Source organism: Bufo bufo, chromosome 2, assembly GCF_905171765.1.
Source record: "Bufo bufo chromosome 2, aBufBuf1.1, whole genome shotgun sequence".
NCBI lineage: Eukaryota > Metazoa > Chordata > Amphibia > Anura > Bufonidae > Bufo > Bufo bufo.
Window position 1 is genome coordinate 482601004 of NC_053390.1, and position 11558 is coordinate 482612561.

Below are 11558 nucleotides of genomic sequence, written 5' to 3' on the forward strand. Positions count from 1 at the left end.
TAGCAGAGAATCAGGCTTCACGTCACCCACCACTGGAACAGGCCACTGTCACACATTTAGGCCCAGGCACCCAGGCAGAGGAGAGAGGTCCCGTAACAGAGAATCTGGCCTTATGTCAGCGCAGAATCTGTATTCATGTCATAGCAGAGAATCAGGCTTCACGTCACCCACCACTGGAACAGGCCACTGTCACACATTTAGGCCTAGGCACCCAGGCAGAGGAGAGAGGTCCCGTAACAGAGAATCTGGCCTTATGTCAGCGCAGAATCTGTCTTCATGTCATAGCAGAGAATCAGGCTTCACGTCACCCACCACTGGAACAGGCCACTGTCACACATTTAGGCCGAGGCACCCAGGCAGAGGAGAGAGGTCCCGTAACAGAGAATCTGGCCTTATGTCAGCGCAGAATCTGTATTCATGTCATAGCAGAGAATCAGGCTTCACGTCACCCACCACTGGAACAGGCCACTGTCACACATTTAGGCCCCGGCACCCAGACAGAGGAGAGCGGTCCCGTAACAGAGATTCTGGCCTTATGTCAGCGCAGAATCTGTCTTCATGTCATAGCAGAGAATCAGGCTTCACGTCACCCACCACTGGAACAGGCCACTGTCACACATTGAGGCCCAGGCACCCAGGCAGAGGAGAGAGGTCCCGTAACAGAGAATCTGGCCTTATGTCAGCGCAGAATCTTTCTTCATGTCATAGCAGAGAATCAGGCTTCACGTCACCCACCACTGGAACAGGCCACTGTCACATATTTAGGCCCAGGCACCCAGGCAGAGGAGAGAGGTCGCGTAACAGAGAATCTGGCTTCATGTCAGCACAGAATAAGTCTTCATGTCATAGCAGAGAATCAGGCTTCACGTCACCCACCACTGGAACAGGCCACTGTCACACATTTAGGCCCCGGCACCCAGACAGAGGAGAGGTTCATTCAACTTTGGGTTGCCCCGCAATATAATGGTAAAATGAAATAAAAAATTGTATTGAATGAGGAAGTGCCCTGGAGTAGAATAATATATTGTTAAGGGGAGGTAGTTAATATCTAATCTGCACAAGGGATGGACAGGTCCTGTGGGATCCATGCCTGGTTCATTTCTATGAACGTCAGCTTGTCCACATTGGCTGTAGACAGGCGGCTGCGTTTGTCTGTAATGACGCCCCCTGCCGTGCTGAATACACGTTCAGACAAAACGCTGGCCGCCGGGCAGGCCAGCACCTCCAAGGCATAAAAGGCTAGCTCTGACCACGTGGACAATTTGGAGACCCAGAAGTTGAATGGGGCCGAACCATCAGTCAGTACGTGGAGGGGTGTGCACAGGTACTGTTCCACCATGTTAGTGAAATGTTGCCTCCTGCTAACACGTTCCGTATCAGGTGGTGGTGCAGTTAGCTGTGGCGTGGTGACAAAACTTTTCCACATCTCTGCCATGCTAACCCTGCCCTCAGAGGAGCTGGCCGTGACACAGCTGCGTTGGCGACCTCTTGCTCCTCCTCTGCCTTCGCCTTGGGCTTCCACTGGTTCCCCTGTGACATTTGGGAATGCTCTCAGTAGCGCGTCTACCAACGTGCGCTTGTACTCGCGCATCTTCCTATCACGCTCCAGTGTAGGAAGTAAGGTGGGCACATTGTCTTTGTACCGGGGATCCAGCAGGGTGGCAACCCAGTATTCCGCACACGTTAAAATGTGGGCAACTCTGCTGTCGTTGCGCAGGCACTGCAGCATGTAGTCGCTCATGTGGGCCAGGCTGCCCAGAGGTAAGGACAAGCTGTCCTCTGTGGGAGGCGTATCGTCATCGTCCTGTGTTTCCCCCCAGCCACGCACCAGTGATGGGCCCGAGCTGCTTTGGGTGCCACCCCGCTGTGAACATGCTTCATCCTCATCCTCCTCCACCTCCTCCTCATCCTCGTCCTCCTCGTCCTCCAGTAGTGGGACCTGTCTGGCCACATTTGTACCTGGCCTCTGGTGTTGCAAAAAACCTCCCTCTGAGTCACTTTGAAGAGACTGGCCTGAAAGTGCTAAAAATGACCCCTCTTCCTCCTGGGCCACCTCCTCTTCCATCATCGCCCTAAGTGTTTTCTCAAGGAGACATAGAAGTGGTATTGTAACGCTGATAATGGCGTCATCGCCACTGGCCATGTTGGTGGAGTACTCGAAACAGCGCAACAGGGCACACAGGTCTCGCATGGAGGCCCAGTCATTGGTGGTGAAGTGTGTCTTATCCACAGTGCGACTGACCCGTGCGTGCTGCAGCTGAAACTCCACTATGGCCTGCTGCTGCTCGCACAGTCTGTCCAGCATATGTAAGCTGGAGTTCCACCTGGTGGGTACGTCGCATATGAGGCGGTGAGCGGGAAGGCCGAAGTTACGCTGTAGCGCAGACAGGCGAGCAGCGGCAGGGTGTGAACGCCGGAAGCGCGAACAGACGGCCCGCACTTTATGCAGCAGCTCTGACATGTCGGGGTAGTTGCGAATAAACTTCTGCACCACCAAATTCAGCACATGCGCCAGGCAAGGGATGTGCGTCAAACCGGCTAGTCCCAGAGCTGCAACGAGATTTCGCCCATTATCGCACACCACCAGGCCGGGCTTGAGGCTCACCGGCAGCAACCACTCGTCGGTCTGTTGTTCTATACCCCGCCACAACTCCTGTGCGGTGTGGGGCCTGTCCCCCAAAAATATGAGTTTCAGAATGGCCTGCTGACGTTTACCCCGTGCTGAAGTTGGTGGTGAAGGTGTGTGGCTGACTGGATGAGCAGGTGGAAGAAGAGGAGGAGGAAGCTGAGTAGGAGGAGGAGGAGACAGGAGGCAAATAATGTTGCCCTGCGATCCTTGGCGGCGGAAGGACGTGCGCCAAACAGCTCTCCGCCTGGGGCCCAGCCGCCACTACATTTACCCAGTGTGCAGTTAGGGAGATATAGCGTCCCTGGCCGTGCTTACTGGTCCACGTATCTGTGGTTAGGTGGACCTTGCCACAGATGGCGTTGCGCAGTGCACACTTGATTTTATCGGACACTTGTTTGTGCAGGGAAGGCACGGCTCTCTTGGAGAAGTAGTGGCGGCTGGGAACAACATACTGTGGGACAGCAAGTGACATGAGCTGTTTGAAGCTGTGTGTGTCCACCAGCCTAAATGACAGCATTTCATAGGCCAGTAGTTTAGAAATGCTGGCATTCAGGGCCAGGGATCGAGGGTGGGTAGGTGGGAATTTACGCTTTCTCTCAAATGTTTGTGAGATGGAGAGCTGAACGCTGCCGTGTGACATGGTTGAGATGCTTGGTGACGCAGGTGGTGGTGTTGGTGGTACATCCCATGTTTGCTGGGCGGCAGGTGCCAACATTCCTCCAGAGGCGGAGGAAGAGGCCGAGGCGGCGACAGCAGCAGAAGAGGCCGAGGCAGCAGCAGCAGAAGAGGTAGCAGGGGGAGCCTGAGTGACTTCTTTGTTTTTAAGGTGTTTACTCCACTGCAGTTCATGCTTTGCATGCAGGTGCCTGGTCATGCAGGTTGTGCTAAGGTTCAGAACGTTAATGCCTAGCTTCAGGCTCTGATGGCACAGCGTGCAAACCACTCGGGTCTTGTCGTCAGCACATTGTTTGAAGAAGTGCCATGCCAGGGAACTCCTTGAAGCTGCCTTTGGGGTGCTCGGTCCCAGATGGCGGCGGTCAGTAGCAGGCGGAGTCTCTTGGCGGCGGGTGATCTGATTTTGCCCACTGCTCCCTCTTTTGCTACGCTGTTGGCTCGGTCTTACCACTGCCTCTTCCTCCGAACTGTGAAATTCAGTGGCACGACCTTCATTCCATGTGGGGTCTAGGACCTCATCGTCCCCTGCATCGTCTTCCACCCAGTCTTGATCCCTGACCTCCTGTTCAGTCTGCACACTGCAGAAAGACGCAGCAGTTGGCATCTGTGTTTCGTCATCATCAGAGACGTGCTGAGGTGGTATTCCCATGTCCTCATCATCAGGAAAAATAAGTGGTTGTGCGTTAGTGCATTCTATCTCTTCCACCCCTGGGGAAGGGCTAGGTGGATGCCCTTGGGAAACCCTGGCAGCAGAGTCTTCAAACAGCATAAGAGACTGCTGCATAACTTGAGGCTCAGACAGTTTCCCTGATATGCATGGGGGTGATGTGACAGACCGATGGGCTTGGTTTTCATGCGCCATCTGTGCGCTTTCTGCAGAAGACTGGGTGGGAGATAATGTGAACGCGCTGGATCCACTATCGGCCACCCAATTGACTAATGCCTGCACCTGCTCAGGCCTTACCATCCTTAGAACGGCATTGGGCCCCACCAAATATTGCTGTAAATTCTGCTGGCTACTGAGACCTGAGGTAGTTGGTTCACTAGGACGTGTGGCTGTGGCAGAACGGCCACGTCCTCTCCCAGCACCAGAGGGTCCACTAACACCACCACGACCATGTCCACGTCCGCGTCCCTTATTAGATGTTTTCCTCATTGTTCCCGTTCACCACAATTTTGAGAATGGCAAATTTGGGAATGGTTTTTCAACCCAGAAAAAAAAGTGTGCTTTTACGGTCACTACAAATAACTTGACCAGCTAAAACAGTACAGATTTGGTTAAATAGAGATGTGAGGCCTGTTTTTTTTTGCGCTGTGTGACAGGTATAGGTTTAATCACAGAATCAGACTTCTATCTGCACGCTAGCGTGTGTCTTAGGTTTTTCTGAATGACACTATCACTAGCTTCAATGTAAGATATTCTTTTTGGGATAGATTTCAAGTAGGCCTCAAATACCAGAAACTAGTTATTTTGAGAATGGCAAATTTAGGAATGGTTTTTCAACCCAGAAAAAAAAGTGTGCTTTTACGGTCACTACAAATAACTTGACCAGCTAAAACAGTACAGATTTGGTTGAATAGAAATGTCAGGTCTATTTTTTAGGCGCTGGGTGACAGGCTCAACTTGCCCCTGATGTAATATATGGCCAAAAAATAACCACACTGTTGATGGTTAAATGCACTTGGGTGACACAGGCTCAGCCTACAACAGATGTAGTATATGGCCAAAAAATAATCAGACTGTCGATGGTTAAATGCACTTCGGTGACACAGGCTCAGCCTGCAGCTGATGTAGTATATGGCCAAAAAATAACCAGACTGTTGATGGTTAAATGCACTTCGGTGACACAGGCTCAGCCTGCAGCTGATGTAGGATATAGCACAAAATAACCACACTATCGATGGTTAAATACACTTGGTGATAGCTTGTGCTGGCGCACCACAAGTCACAAAATGGCCGCCGATCACCCCAGAAAAAAAGTGATCTAAAAACGCTCTGGGCAGCCTCAAAAAAGTGAGCAAGTCAATAATAGCACTTCAATGATCCACAGCTGCAGATCGATCACAGAATGAAGTCTTTTGGAGGAGTTAATCTGCCTAATCTCGCCCTAACGTCGCAGCTGCAACCTCTCCCTATACTGATCATAGCAGAGTGACGTGCGGCGCTACGTGACTCCAGCTTAAATAGAGGCTGGGTCACATGCTGCACTGGCCAATCACAGCCATGCCAATAGTAGGCATGGCTGTGATGGCCTCTTGGGGCAAGTAGTATGACGCTTGTTGATTGGCTGCTTTGCAGCCTTTCAAAAAGCGCCAAGAAAGCGCCGAACACCGAACCCGAACCCGGACTTTCACGAAAATGTTCGGGTTCGGGTCCGTGTTACGGACACCCCAAAATTCGGTACGAACCCGAACTATACAGTTCGGGTTCGCTCATCCCTACTCGCGATGAAATGGAGAGACAAGCGTGACGTTTACATGCTCTCCTCCATTCACGCAGACACGACAATCCAAATTGAACGGGCAACCAGTGTCATTGAAAAGCCCCTCTGTGTCCACGACTATAATGCGCTCATGGGAGGGGTGGACTTCAATGACCAGATGTTGGCTCCCTATTTAGTTTCCCGACGCACCAGACGCTGGTATAAGAAGGTGTCTGTATATTTAATTCAATTGGCTGCATATAATAGTTTTGTTCTCTACAGTAAGGGTGGGAGAACACGATCCTTCCTCAAATTTCAGGAAGAGATCATCGCAAAACCTCTGTATCCCGGAGGTTCCGTGGCCCCAACCACCAGTGTAGTGAGCCGTCTACATGAGCGACATTTCCCCAGTGTCGTTGCTGGTACCTCAAACCGACCGCCACCCCGAAAAAAATGTCGTGTCTGTAGCAGGAGTGGAATAAGGCGTGACACCCGCTATTTCTGCCCTGACTGCCCTGACCACCCTGCCCTATGCTTTGGAGAGTGTTTCCGGAAGTACCACACACAGGTACACTTAGCATAGGGATTGCATCTCACAGGACAGGCACACAGGGCTATTAGGGCCCTTTCTCTCACAGCTGCTGCAAACCTCTCCTTTCACCTGGGATAAAGTGCATAATGTACTTCGCCACATCTTTGGGCGATTTGTGCTTTGCACATTGTCCCATGGGGAAGGAGAGGTTTGTCCTATAAAGGTAAAAAAAAAAAAAAACACTGGTAAGCAAAAAAGTTAACTTTCAGTTCAAAAAGTAAAAAAAAAGTTTATATGTTCTGTTCAAAAGTTATTATAAAGTTAATAAAATTTATTGCGTTGCGGCCTGGTTTTTTATTTTTTTAATATTTTTTTTTACCTTCCAGGTGGACCAACCGATCGACTAACTGCAGCACTGATGTGCATTCTGACAGAAGCATTGCGCTGCTGTCAGATTACACACAAGTCGGTGTATGCGGCGCTGCAAGACGAGATTTCTCCTCTGCAGTAAAAGATACGTTTGCCGAGGCATATGAGCTGAGGAGGCGGCGGTGTTCATATGCTTTGGCAAACACTTTGTATATATTAAAAAAAAATAAAAATCCCGGCAATGATTTATTTATCCACATCGATTGATGTGAATGGAGAAATCTGGTTTGCCAGGGCATACGGGCTAAGTGGGTATGGATGTTGGGCGGAGCTCCTATGTCCTGGCAGACGCCTTTCCCCTCCTTTTTTTTTTTTGGCAGAGATTTTTTCATCCACATTGATCGATGCGAATGAAGAAATCTGTGCCGTTCAGTCCTTGTCATCACCACCGTTCTTCTAACTTTCTCCATCTTGGATCCCCAGAAAAATATAAAAAGTCTCCTTGTTGTTTTTTTATCCAGAGTTTTTCAGGTGGTAAAATAATGGAAGTATATAAAATCAGGGGTAAAATATCAGATTTAATTATTAAAATTTTCCCTTTCAATGATAAAAATCTAAGTTTCCAAAAATTAATCTTCTTCTCTATTTTCTTGTCTAATTCCTCATAGCTTTTTTTACCTTTGTTATTTTCCTCAAAAATGACCCCTAAAACTTCCACTTCTTTACTTTGGGGTATCGCAAGTACTTTTACTTCCACTTGTTTCCCATAGTTAGCAAATTGACACTTGCCCCAATTAATACTCATTCCTGCAATACTGCAGAAAATCTTCAGGTGTAGGTTAATTCTGTTTAAGTCCGCTTGGGATTGACACGCGAATACGGCGTCATCCATATATCCGAATGATTTTATTCTCCGTCCGGAACCCCCAGGTATAAAAAACCCCTCCACGCATTTGTCTTTCTGGATAGATAATAGTAAAGGTTCCATAACGCAAATAAAAAGAATTGGGGAGAGAGGGCAGCCCTGTCTAACACCTGACTTGACCTCCACTGCCAGACACACCCACCCATTTATTAAAACATGACTAAAAACATTTTTGTACATACCTCTGATAATATTAAGAATTTTTTCAGGGATCCCCATCTTCTTTAAAACACTAAATAAGAATCTATGAGATACCTTATCAAAGGCCTTTTCGAAATCTGTCGTTTCAATAAATAAAGGGACATTATTAAAACCAGAATAATAAATAATATCTCGTAATAAAACCAAATTGTCAGAAATCTTTCTTCCCGGGACTGCACATACAGTACCTGGTATTCGCCAACCATGCAACCTATTACATCACAAAGTCTATTTGCAATAATCTTGGTAATTATTTTATAATCACAATTTAACAATGTTATAGGGCGCCAATTTTTGATCTCCTTCTCACTACCTTTTTTATGTATTAGCGTGACTATACCTTTTCTCATGGAGGTAGAAAAAACACCAGTATTAAAAACAAAACGCACAATCCGACTCACCTCTTCTCCAATCACATCCCAATAAAAACAATAAAATTCTGCAGGGAGACCATCACTTCCAGGTGTCTTCCCTTTTGCCATCCTCCGTATAATATTTTGAACCTCTTCTTCACTTATATCTCCAATCAAAACCTCTTTTTCCTCCCTTGGGATGTTATCAGATAAAACATTACGGTACTCCTTAATTTCTAAATCCGAAGCCTGACTTTCATTTTTAAAAAGTGTCTCATAAAATCTGCATATATTTTTAACCATTTCATCACCAGTCACTTCTCCCTCAGAAGTTAAAACGGATTTAAAAACACCTTTTGGCTTAAAACTCTTTTTAAAAAAATATCTCGAACATTTCTCGTCCTCTTCTATGTGTTTTACCTTGGATCTATGCACAATATTCCTCCCTTTCTCCAACAATTTTTTTCTCCTTTCTTCTTTTATCTCATTAATCTCCTTCCCTACCTCCCAACCGCAATTCCTCAATTTGTACAATGCTTCTAATCTAGAAATTAAAATTTCCTCCTTTTTCCTTTTCTCTTGCGCCCTTTTGACACAGATATTCCTAAAAAAGGATGCAAATTTGGTTTTAGCCCAGTCCCACCAGTCTAAAATGCAATTAAAACATCCCTGTTGCCTGACACATGATAAAAACACTTCTCTAAAAGCATCCTTAACTTCTGCATCCTGCAACAGACCTGTATTCAATTTCCAGTAACCTCTACCGAAATCCACTAAATTCTTCATACTTATTTCAGCAGTAACAATTTTGTGATCGGATAGACTGTTCATCACATGGTCACACTTAATCACTTCCAGCCCCTCAGAAAATAAAACATAATCGATTCTAGACTTAGATCGACCACTATCCGCCATATAAGTATATTTCTCGTCTGTGTTGACCATCAGTCCAGCATCCTTAAAATGCAAATCTTGTATCATTCCGTTTAACAAAGTAGAGGTCACATCAATCTTGACTTCAGAGGTACTTTGCCTGTCCTGCACACTCCTAATACAATTAAAATCACCTAAAATAATGGTAAAATCTCTGCCAGGCATAAAAAGTTTAAGAGCTTCTAAAAAAGACACACGTTCACATTTTTTAGCCGGCGCATAAACACTAAAAACTCTAAAACGCTGCCCTAAAAACTCAAAACTTAAAACAATACAATGACCTGGTACCACTATTTTATATTCTATTACATTAATATTACTATTTTTCAATAATATACCAACTCCTTCATTTCTGTTATCAGTACAGGGCGACCAGTAAGATCTCCCATAAGTCCACTCTGATTCATGGGGTGTAGATTTAATTGCGCATTCCTGTATACATATTATGTCAGACCTTACTGTTGCCAGGTAATCAAAGACAGCGGCTCTCCTACTGCTTGACCCTATTCCGCGCACATTCAATGTAGCAACAATCAAACTCATGATAAATAAATTCAGAACGTTTACAGCCATAATAACTAATTTAAAAAGGTCTGGCTCAGCACTCTCCTCTCTACACCTAAACCACAATCAGGCGATTCTGGATCAGAATCCCTGTCACCCTGTCTGGGGCCCGAGAAAACAGGGTCACTCTGACTCCCGGACCAAACACCGTCCTCACCTCTTTTACACCTTTTCACATCAGAAGTGGGAAGATCTTCATCAATCTCCAATTCCGCCTCACTGTTAACATGCTGACCTGGAGTTATAGGAGCATCAGAGTCATACTCTTCCCCCTGACACTCCATCTCTTCTCCCTCGCCAGTCACATGATCCGGACATTCATCAACCTCACTTACATCACTGCTAGACACACTCCCCAACACATCCTCCATCTCAGCAGTGGCTTCAGGAGACCTCTTTTCCTTTTTTTTCTTTTTCCCAGCAGCCCCTTGCCCCGCCCCTTTTTTTGAATTTCCTCCAAAACGACATTTCCCTCCAAACTTTCATGAACACCATCCTCCATTTTGTCCCCCACACAACTGCCACCAGCAATCTCAGTATTTTGCACAATCACACTTGTTCCACCTTTCACCATCTCAGCATAAGTGCCTCCCTTTTTCTTTTGCCCACCTCTTTTATCCTCCACAATCTCAGCTCTAGACTGTCTGGTGTTAAAATACAAACATTTTCTGGCCAAATGGTCCCCACTTCCGCACACATCACAATATTTCGCCTCCATACAATCTTTCACCTTATGCCCTGTCTTTCCACAATTCCTGCAAGATTCCCCCTTCACCGGACATGCTTCCTGTAAATGGCCATAAGAGAAACACTGTCTACAATATTTTAGTTGCCCTTGGTAAAAACAGAACCCCCTCTCTCCACCAATCGAAAATACCGCAGGAACTGAACAGTTTTTCTTAAATCTGACAAAAAATCTCCGCTTGCCATTTAAAAAGCCGTGTCTGTTTGTAAGCCTTCTATCAAAAACTACTTCGTCACAATATCTTTTTAGGAAAGCACCAACAGTCATATCATCTACCTTCGGATTGTACATATGTACGATGATTGCCAGTTTAACCATTTGAAAAGATGGTATAACTCATACGTGCTCCAAGAAGGCCGGATTCTTTTCTTCCTTCATCTTCATTACGTCCATGTAGATTTTCTGGCATAATTCCTCGGAACAAAGGGTTAGGTCGTAAATTCCTTGTTTAGGAAAATCCTGCAGCGCGAGCACATCTCTCACCTGTAGGTAAGGGAGCTTCCGTAGAATCTCCCCTACGATCTGGTCCAATCCAATGCTTATACGATATCCTTCGTTCACCTCCAACCGAATGCTGTCCTCGAGACATCTTCTCCTCCAAAGTTGCGCAGGCTCACACACGAATGCCTGCCCACAGATCGCACTCGATCATACCCAGGGCCCCCCGCAAGGAGGACCCTGATATATTCCCTTAAGCCCAACCAAACACAGCACCTTGCGATACTACACCTGGTCAAGCCAAAAGGCCTAGAAGCGATCCCTGAGTGAAAGCAAGATCATATGAGACAGATAAAAATACTGCTGGAACAAAGAGAGTTTCTCAATCCAATATATCTATCTTTAAACGGGTACCCTTTTACATTAAGGAGAGCTCCTGATGCACCAAGGGGAGCCCCAATTCTGCGAAATACATGATTGTGCATGGCAAGCTACACAATGCTACTATGGCTTTCTGGGTAAGATATGCAAATTAGCTTCCATAAGCCTATGGCAGAAGATGTTAATTTGCATATCATCATTCTAGAAACCAAAAATAATGGATTGTTGTCTACATTCGTAATAACAAGTATGTTTTCAGTGAGAGTGAAAACTAGAGGGAGTTTTCCTCAGTAGCTAGACATTACTCTTATCAATCAATCCACTCTGATGTGGCTCGGAAAATAAAATGTCTATTTTACATCACAGGAATTCTACTTAAAAAAAGAAAAA